Here is a 9,735-nt window from a genome sequence, read left to right on the forward strand (position 1 = left end):
AGTGGCTCACACCTGTAATCCCAGCACTTTGGGAGGCTGAGGCAGGTGGATCACGAGGTCAGGGGATTGAGACCATCCTGGCTAACACAATGAAACCTTGTCTCTACTAAATACACAAAAAATTAGCCGGGTGTAGTGGCGAGCAACTGTAGTCCCAGCTACTTGGGAGGCTGAGGCAGGGGAATGGTGTGAAACCAGAAGGCCGAGCTTGCAGTGAGTCAAGATCACGCCACTGCACTCCAGCCTGGGCGAAAGAGCGAGACTCCGTCTCAGAAAAAAAAAAAAAAAAACAAATTCAGTATCCTAGCCACTGCTGCTCTCATTCTGAATCTCCAGAAATTAGAGCCAAGCCTATTTACCACTCTCCCTAGTAATTATTACAAATTCTGAAGTCAGAGAATCTCTGATCTCATCTAACCCTCTTATTTACAGATGAGAAGATTGGAGTTTAGAGAAGTTAGTTCATCCAAGGTTACACAGCTAGGGAATGGTGGAGGCAGAATGAGAATGGATGTTCAATCTGATATCTAATCTAATTTCTTAGCAGGATTCTCTGTGCTTATAAGCAACTGTGTGAACTTGAGACTTTATTTAGCAACTGTGTACTGTGGCCCCAGAATTAGAGAGCACCTACTCTTTCTTTCAGGCATGTGCTGACACATCTCGAGGGCAGGATTATCACAGCTATGTTTATATAAGGGTTGCATTCCAAGAGCCCTTATTGTGTTTGGAGATAATAAGCAACATCAGAACTGACGGATGATTGTGAATACTGCATTATACCTGGTGCTCCTTTGGTCCCACCTCCTCAGACTCAGGCCTGAGTCCTAGGTGAATGAACACTGCAGTGACATGAAGTGAATGGGAGAGTCTATTTCCCTAGTACCAGAAGTTTCTACAGCAAGAGTCAGTGGTGTCTGAATCACTTGAGGCCTAGAATCACTCACCATCTGAAAGTGGCAGCCTCCCTGCAGTCATCAGCTGTCAGAGAAGTAGCAGTAGTTGACTAGCAGGCTGGAGTTGAGAGAAAAATGGTAGCTCAAGAGTTTTCAATTCTGCTGTTACTATTCATTTGAAAAACATAGCTTCAGACAGCTCTTAGGAGCTTGATGTCAGAGCCTGAATTGCTGAAGTTCGTGAACACATACATACAAATAAGTTGTGAAACAATTTTAGAAAATGAATGTATAAAAATCCAAAAAAATCCCAGCAGTTTTGGAGGCTAAAGTGAGTGGATAATCTGAGGTTAGGAGTTCAAGACCAGCCTGGCCAACACGGTGAAACCCCGTCTCTACTAAAAATACAAAAAATTACCCCAGCGTTTTGGCAGGCGCCTGTAATTCCAGCTACTTGGGAGGCTGAGGCAGGAGAATCACTTGAACCTGGGAGGTGGAGGTTGCAGTGAGCTGAGATCGCACCATTGTACTCCAGCCTGGGTGACAAAAATGAAACTGCATCTCAAAAAATAAAAAAAAAATAAAATAAAAATTCCTCAGAGGGTGATGACAGATGGAAACTCTAAATTTTCCAGAGTTAGCTTAAACGTTTTCTTAAATAGGTACTTGCTCATGCAATTACATTTTCCTTATTCTTACTAATGACCCTAACTTGAGTAGGCAAGGAGGAGTAAAATGTGAAAATCCATCTGAAACAAAGAGAATGTAAATGAAGTTTTTTAAAAAGTCTGTATTTACAAACAACATAATTCAGTATACTCTCAACATTTCTGGAACATAGCTATTTTCTAGACTGATGTACTCTTACATTTTAATTTAAGTCATCATAGGGCTAGTTCTAACCTCTCTTCAGTGTTTCAAAAAGTGAGGATCAAGAACCGCCTACTCTAAAATCATGTGGTGCTGGTTGCTGAAATGCAAGATTCTAGGTCCCACACAAGATTCATCAAGTCTCTGAGGGTGCCAATGGGAAACTGCATTTTTAACAGCTACATTGGTGATTTAGAAAGGTATGTGTGTGTGATCTATCTCCATAGTGTCCTATGGATAGTATTACTTTTTCTTTCCTTTGTGAGCTCTTATTATCTATGGTTTATAATAAAATTTTCTGAGGATGGAAGTATTGGGGGAAATTATCTTCTTTTTGAGTCTTTTCTTTATGGAGTCAATAACATGGTGAAGTCATTGCCGGAGGTCCCCTCTTTTTAGCATCCCTATCTGATGTTCTATTTGGCCACGCGCCTGGGTCTTGGAGCAGGCTGCTGTAAAGAGCCAGCATGACAGGCACTCAGAAATTGTACATTAAACTTTAAATTTCTTCTGAAATGTATTCAAAGGAAAGCCCCCATCCCAGAGAAGAGAGTAACTTGTGAATATATATATCTGAAATATATATATGAAAAATATATATATCTAAAATTCCAAGTTTCTATTTCTGAGTTGTTATAAATAAATGTATTTTGAATATTTAAAGGATTTAAGAAATTCAAATGTGAGCTGCTGGCAATCATATAACTTGATGAGACTTGTTTTACCATGCTATTAGCTTTACTATTCATGGAATTAGATTTTTGAGTGTTAGGTTTCCTAAATATCTCCCTGGTTTTAAGTTTAGACATGTTTGGAGGTTTAATAAACACTTTCAGATGCAGCCTCAAAGTCAAATACCTCTGATTTGGAAGGAATTTTAGGCATTATTACCCTGGTGGAGAAGTACCTCTGCATATCGATGCTTCATCTTTACTTAGACTGCTCCAAAATTAGAAATTAAGCTTTAAAAAGCAAATGCAGAAAAAAATACCTTCATGTAAATTCAAACTTTTTTTTTTTTGGTTCTTTATTCACACAGGTGGCACTTTTGGATACCACCTCTTTGTTGGAGGGGATAGAACTCAAGGTAATCTAAGAGAGCCTAAAGGTAAGAGACCATTGAAAATGGGAGGTTCTGAGATGGAATTTAGAGAGCAGATCGAATGTCCATGAAAATAAGTTTCATGGCATTCACCATTTATCCACCTAGCCCTGCTAAAGCAAATAGGTAAACTGGCACTGTCTACAAAAGCATTTTAATGAAAAAGTCAATTTACACCTCCCTGAAGGCTGACTTTTATCTTTCCAGGAAGGACCTTGCAGGAATATTTCCTTTGTTTTCTTTCCTCCACCTTTGCTTAGCCCTGACACTAGACCTCTGAGCCTAAAGAAGAACTGAACATTATGGATACTAAAATTTTTCTAATTACATGATTTGCATCCATTTGGGAGGTGGGTGTCACTGTTTGGCTATGTTTGTCTTTCTCAAAGACCCAGTGATATTTTGCCAGAGTGTAAAACAGGTCTTAATTCATTTGTTTGGGAGAGAAAAAATGGCTTAAAAAAAAAAAAAAAGTTTCACACTTCACAAAAAAATAACAAAACACAAAAAGAGTTGCACAGGCAATAGTATAACACCAGCATACCCACCCAGAGATGAATCCTCAGAGAAAAGTGCAATCATGGTATGCCTGTCCAGATTTTAACCCTAGAAGCAGGTGTTCACAAGAGATCTTAGTCAATGGTGGGACTGATTTATGGATATCTACTCTGAAACCCACAGTAAGGCTCTTCTCCAAAGAAAATGCCAAAAAAAAAAATGTGTGAGAGGAATTTGGAATTGGTGGCTGGATATTTGTGGGAAAAGAAGTAAAGGTACAAAAAGTTAGAAAAATTCATCCTATGATTATTTTTCTTCCCAATCTCTCTCTTCCTTCTTTCTCTCCTTCCTTTCCTTTACTTTACCACCTCCCTCCTCTTCTCTTCTCTTCTATTCTCCTTCCTCCCTCCCTCCTTCCTTTCCTCCCTTCCTTCCTTCCTTCCTTGTTTCTTTTTTACCTAAATAATTTATTCTCTAAATAATTTGGGAAAACAAGATATTGTATGCATTCTTCAAGTCTCCATGTTTTAGCAGCATTAGAGTTCTTTATGATTTTTAAAGTCATGAATTATTTTTAAAGATCCATTTAAAAACAGGAAAAAGCTTGAACTGGAGTAAGGGATCCGTTTTGATCTGTAGAGGGAACATTGTCTTCATTAAGCACTGAGCACAGCGTAGCTTTCTAAGCAAGATGCCATTTGTTACATAGTAACTAGGAAAAGGGATACGCTTCTCTCCTGCATTGTAACCGTACTTTCTACAGCATGGCAAATTATATCTAGAATTCATTTTATAGCCTTTTTCATCCTTAGCATTAGGCTGACTTACAATTTTTAAGCACTAGGAACACACTGTATTTATAATTTAAGATTATTACCGCTAAGCCAACTAAAAAATATATATATAGCTATATACATATAACTGTGTATATATATATATATATATATATATATATAGTTTTATGTGAGGTGCATGTGTGTGTGTGGTGTGTATATGCGTGTGTATATATATATAGAAAATGAATGAACCTATAGGCTTACATGATGTTATGTATCAAACATTTTTTCAGTGACTCTCCTGTAAGCTTGAGGCACAGAGAAAAGTCCTGAGTAATTACATGAACAACCACAAAATCAAGCCAGCGATTACTCCCACCTCTGGTTAAAAACGAGCAAAGATCATTAAAGTAAGTCAAGGTCATAAAAGACTTCTTACAGAGGTACGAGAGCATTTTGATCACCTGAGAAAGATATGTTGAGGCTAAAAGCATATCTCTTTCACCAACATGGGAGTCAATCATATTCAATAGTATAAAAAGCTGCTACATGTAGAATTATATTTGCTTTTCAAGACACCGCTATGTGATAAGCCCACAGGTGATATTATTCACATGCTCAAGTAAAGGAAGCTAAGATAAATAATGGAAAGTCCACAAAATTTGGAACAGGTCTCCTGACATAAGAGCCACTATTTTTTCATTACATTATTACATTCTCATCTTTCTGTTTCAGGGTGACAACCATACCAACTATACAATGCTGAAACATGATGGAGTGGGATTCTCAGTAGCCCTTGGGTAGGCTGTGAGAATTAAGGCAAGTCAACACATGAAAAGCACATAGAATGATGCCTGCCAGTTATGTGCCTGAGTGTGGATTAAAATGTATACGTATGTTTGTATATATAAATATGTGTATCAGTTTGTAATATATACTTACATATTTGAACACATAGGCACATGACTGCACATATGCATAGATTTATATTCTAGTGCTCACACACAACTTGAAAAGAGTTAGTAAATAATAATCAGCATAACCAGGTTAGCTATTCAAGTAGAACACCTGTACCAGCCATCTAATCCTAAAGATTAAAATAAAAGAATTAAATTTTTTTTTCAGTTTATTTATTCACCAGTCCTGAAGAATACAGGTTTCTAAAAAGTTCTAAGTTCCATATCTAAAGTGGGAAAAGCAGAGGTTGCCTTAGGAGTATGATCCATGAAGCAGAGAGGCAAAGAGCTCCACGGCTCCTGCCCTGTCAGGTTACAAAGCCAGAAGGCAATCATTCAGGCCCACCAGCCTGAGGCATATGTTTCTGCCTCAACATTCTGGGCCTTCTGTCAAATAAAATGCATTTGGAGGAAAAGAGAGTGGCCTACCTTCTCACCCCAATCCTAGTTTAGCTCTTGCGCAGGCTAAATTTTCCACACCCCTTTGAGGTCATATTTCACCTTCGAGAAGAAAATGAAATTTCCAAGCTGGGAGAAAGTGTTCAGGAGGCAGCTGGGTTGTGTGTGTGTGTATGTGTGTTTGTGTGTGTGTGTGTGTGTATTGGGGGGCGGTGTATGTGTGGTGTGTGTGGCTCTGTGTGTATGTGTGTAGTGTGTGGTGTGTGTATGTACTGTGTGTGTGGTGTGTGTGTGGTGTGTCTATGTGTGTGGTGTGTCTATGTGTGTGGTGTGTGTGTATGTGTGGTATGTGTGGTGTGTATGTGTGATGTGTGTCTAAGTGTGGTGTGATGCATGGTGTGTGTGGTATATGTGGTGCGTGTGTGATGTGTGTATGTGGTGTGTATGTGTGTGGTGTGGTGTGTATGTGTGGTGGTGTGGGGTATGTGGTATGTGTGTTGTGTGTGTGTATATGTGGTGAGTATGGGGTGTGTGGTGAGTGTGGGGTGTGTGGTGTGTGTGGTATGTATGGTGTATGTGGTGTGTGTGTGGTATGTGTGTGGTGTAGTGCGTGTGTGGTGTGGAGTGTGTGGTGTGTGGAGTGTGTGTTTGTGGCGTGGTGTATGTGGTGTGTGTGTGGTGTGGTGTGTGTGTGGTGGGGAGTGTGTGTGGTGTGTGGAGTGTGTGTGGTGTATGTGGTGTGTGTGGTGGGGAGTGTGTGTGGTGTGTGGAGTGTGTGTGGTGTATGTGGTGTGTGTGTGGTGTGTGTGTGTGGTGGGGAGTGTGTGTGGTGTGTGGAGTGTGTGTGGTGTGTGTATGTGGTGTGTGTGGTGTGTGTGTGGTGTGCATGTGTGGTGTGTGGAGTGTGTGCGTGATGTATGTGGTGTGTTTGTGTGAGTGTGTCAGTGTGTGGTGTGTGATGCGTGTATGTGGTACATCGTGTGTTATGTGTGGTGTGTGGAGTGTGTGTGTGCATTTGAGGGCGGGAGAGCGTCGGCGCCTGCCCATCTCTTTCAGTCCCTGGGTGCTGGGGTCATCCTAGTGCTCAGCTAATTGATGGCGCAGCAGTGCAGTCTCCCTCTGGACTGGTACGGCAACCTTAGCAGTCAGTTGCCTACTGGATGGTGAAGAGTCACCAAAGGAACTTTTTTCCAGAAAGTTCCTTTGGTGAGGAAAAGCTCCAGAAGTGCTTCAGAGACAGAAAAGTGTGGAGGTGCGGAGGAGCTGAGGGAAGAAGAAATGGGAGCTGCCATAGAATGAGCAGAATTGATTCCAGGACATGGGATTGGGCAAAGGGAGAAGAAAAGAGAAAATTTAACACCTTCCTAAGGATGTTCGTCGCACTCCAAGCCTCCGCGGCGCTCCGCGTCCTGGCTGCATCTCTCTTCTGGTTCCAGCGCTTGAGTGGCGCACTGTCTCCTGCACATGAGCAGGCTGCACCGCCCTATAAGGGCGGAGGAAAGTCCGGGCTGACCCGCGATGGGGAGAGAGATGGCAAGCGCCGGACCGCGCGGAGAGGCTGCCTCGGAGATCCTGCCCTCGGAATGGGAGCAGAGGAGGAGAACTGCATTTCCTAGCCCTTTTCTCAGTGTGACTAGCCCTGGGTGTTCAAGGTTTCCCCGATCAGGGTCATTTTCCCTGGGCAAGGTGCCTAAGAAAACAAACTTAAAGAACAGGCAGCGCGGGCCAGGGGCTGGGAGCCCGTCAGTGAGGACCGCAGGAGAGAGACCCCCTCTCCCACACCGCGCACCTGTGTTTACAACTAGCCCGCTCACGACTGAGGCTGCAACACGCGGGACTTTGGGCGTCGCACGGCCGCAGAGCTTATGAGTGGGTCGCTGGGACTTTGGGAACTTTCCCGAAGAGCGTCCGGTTTCCATCTTGGCTCACCAAGGCCTGGGAAGAAAGATGTGTGTGTCCCTTCCCGGATCTTCCGGTTTCCACATGCCTGTGGGCGTCGGGGGTACCCTGCAAGCACATCTTGGGATGTACAGGTGGCCCCCACCCACAAAGGCCTCGGAGAAGTAGAGAGGCAAATGAGACCAGGGACTCGGAATCTTCTGGGCAGACACGCCTGGAGTTCTCTGACCCCAAGCGCAGAGTCAGTCCTGGACATTCTTCCCCTGATTGGGATGCAACAAATACTGGTGCAGCAACCGCTTGGCTTTCAATGTCCCGTCTTTAGGACCTACGATTCGGGCACTGGAAGCCTGGCCACCTGCCTGGACATCGTGGGACCAACTTGGCTTCATGTCTGCATGACCCTGTGACCTCATTTTCTCCTCAGTTGTGAGTGATCTCAACTAGTATGGCAGACATGTGGAGTTATAAAATCCTAGAAACTCCCCTCTGAGAAGGTTCAGACACAGGAGAGGGTTATGATATACCTTTGAAAGCTTGAAAATGCAGCATTAAAATAAAACATTTCTGAGTTTGCCTTGGCTGAAGGCAAAAGTAGCTTTGGGCACCCTTCCTCTGCTACTTCCCGCCAAAATGGTCTTGTGGGCAGATTGAACAGCATAGCTACCCAGCCTGAAAGTGTCTGCCACTAACACACCTACCTGGATCGCCTGGACAGTAGCTCAGCCAAGGCTCGGCTTTCTTCCTGATCCTGTGATTAAGTTAATGACCATACAAACGAAAACACAGGGGAGGCTCACAGAGTGCCTACTCATTCCAGCCTGTAACTAAGTCAATTTCAAAAAGCAATATTTAACTTTTTCTAGACCTCATTTCATCCCTGTCTGAATCCTCAGTGGAAAGTAAAGCTGCTTTCCTGAAAAGGAGATTCCAGAAGGATCAGATAGAAAGGAAAAGGGCATTCAAGATTTTTTTTTTTTTTTGAAAGGCCTAGGATAAGCTGTGTTTGTTTGCTTGTTTGTTTGTTTTTGAGAGATTTTTGCTCCAGAGATCTAGTATCCCAGACATGGACAATTTAGTCTGCCCATCAGCCATTGCGATTTAAGGATCTGTTGATTCAATTTGCCTCCAAATTTGCCTTCAATCTGCTTCCTTACTTCTTGTCATCAAATTTCCTTCACAATCTTGACCCTTCTCTATAAAGACCTCTTTGTGTTCAATTGGAGCCTGATTAACTCATCAAGGAAAAAAATATTTCCCAGTGCTAGAAGTACTTTCAAAAAATAGTACAACCTGCTTTGCTTATTTTACAGATGAGGAAACCAAGCTGCAAATAAATCAAATTATGTCAACAAAAATGCAGGGTCACACTAGTTGTGAATAGCAGAGATAGAATTAGAATTTTGGACGATTCTCACCACATCTTGTTGGGAATTAGTGTTTCTGATCATCCACATGTTGCCTAGGAAAACTGAGAGCAGGCCTCAAAGAAACATAGCAAAAAAAAAAAAAAAAAAAAAAAAGTTGCATGATCATCTTAAAGAACCCCAACTGCTTTTTTAGCAATCTAGGTCACATTCCCAATAGGTACATCATTTTGCTCTATACCTACTCTTAACCTGCTCCCTGCCCTAATCATAACTTGCTTTGTAGAGGTCCTAAAATAATGAAGGCTTTAATATCCTGTTAGGGAAAACCATTGCAGAGTCTGTAATGAGACCTTGTATACAACTTCCCATGTCAGACCTTTTCACAAGTATCCATCTTCCTGTATAGGGGAGAGTCTTCAGGATGTGAAGAAAGGAAAAAAAAAAAAAAAAAAATGACACAACTCCTGTGATAGCTAAACCAGTGTAGTGCCTGTTTCCAGAGTGACTATGAAGATGCCTATGGATTAAGTGCATGCTATCCTAAGGCCTAAAGGATCATTGTTCATTTGGTTTTATGTCTAATGGTTACTGGTCGTATCACATACACCTAGACTTTGTACACTCAATATTTAACTAAGAATTATTATCAGTATGTAAAGAGTACAGAAGTACTTTTCATAAAGGGAAGAGTAGAAAGAGGAGGCAAATTGTCAGGTTTTTCTGTATTATAACGTTTCAGGACACTTTTTTTGCAGAGGCTATGCAGTTGTCAATGCCTTTATAAGGAAAGCTGGGCCTTGCAATACATAGACCATGATCAAACTACAGTCATTTCACCTTGGTTTTTAGGGAAACTCCCCCACAGGATCACTAAACAGATTATGACAGAATGCCATTGTAATGACATTAGAGTACAAGATACCCTTCTATGTAGCCATCACTAGCAGAACCTAAAGTGGGCTTTTAATC

The sequence above is a fragment of the Trachypithecus francoisi genome, unplaced genomic scaffold (assembly GCF_009764315.1).
Source record: "Trachypithecus francoisi isolate TF-2019V2 unplaced genomic scaffold, Tfra_2.0 Lachesis_group1, whole genome shotgun sequence".
Lineage (NCBI taxonomy): Eukaryota > Metazoa > Chordata > Mammalia > Primates > Cercopithecidae > Trachypithecus > Trachypithecus francoisi.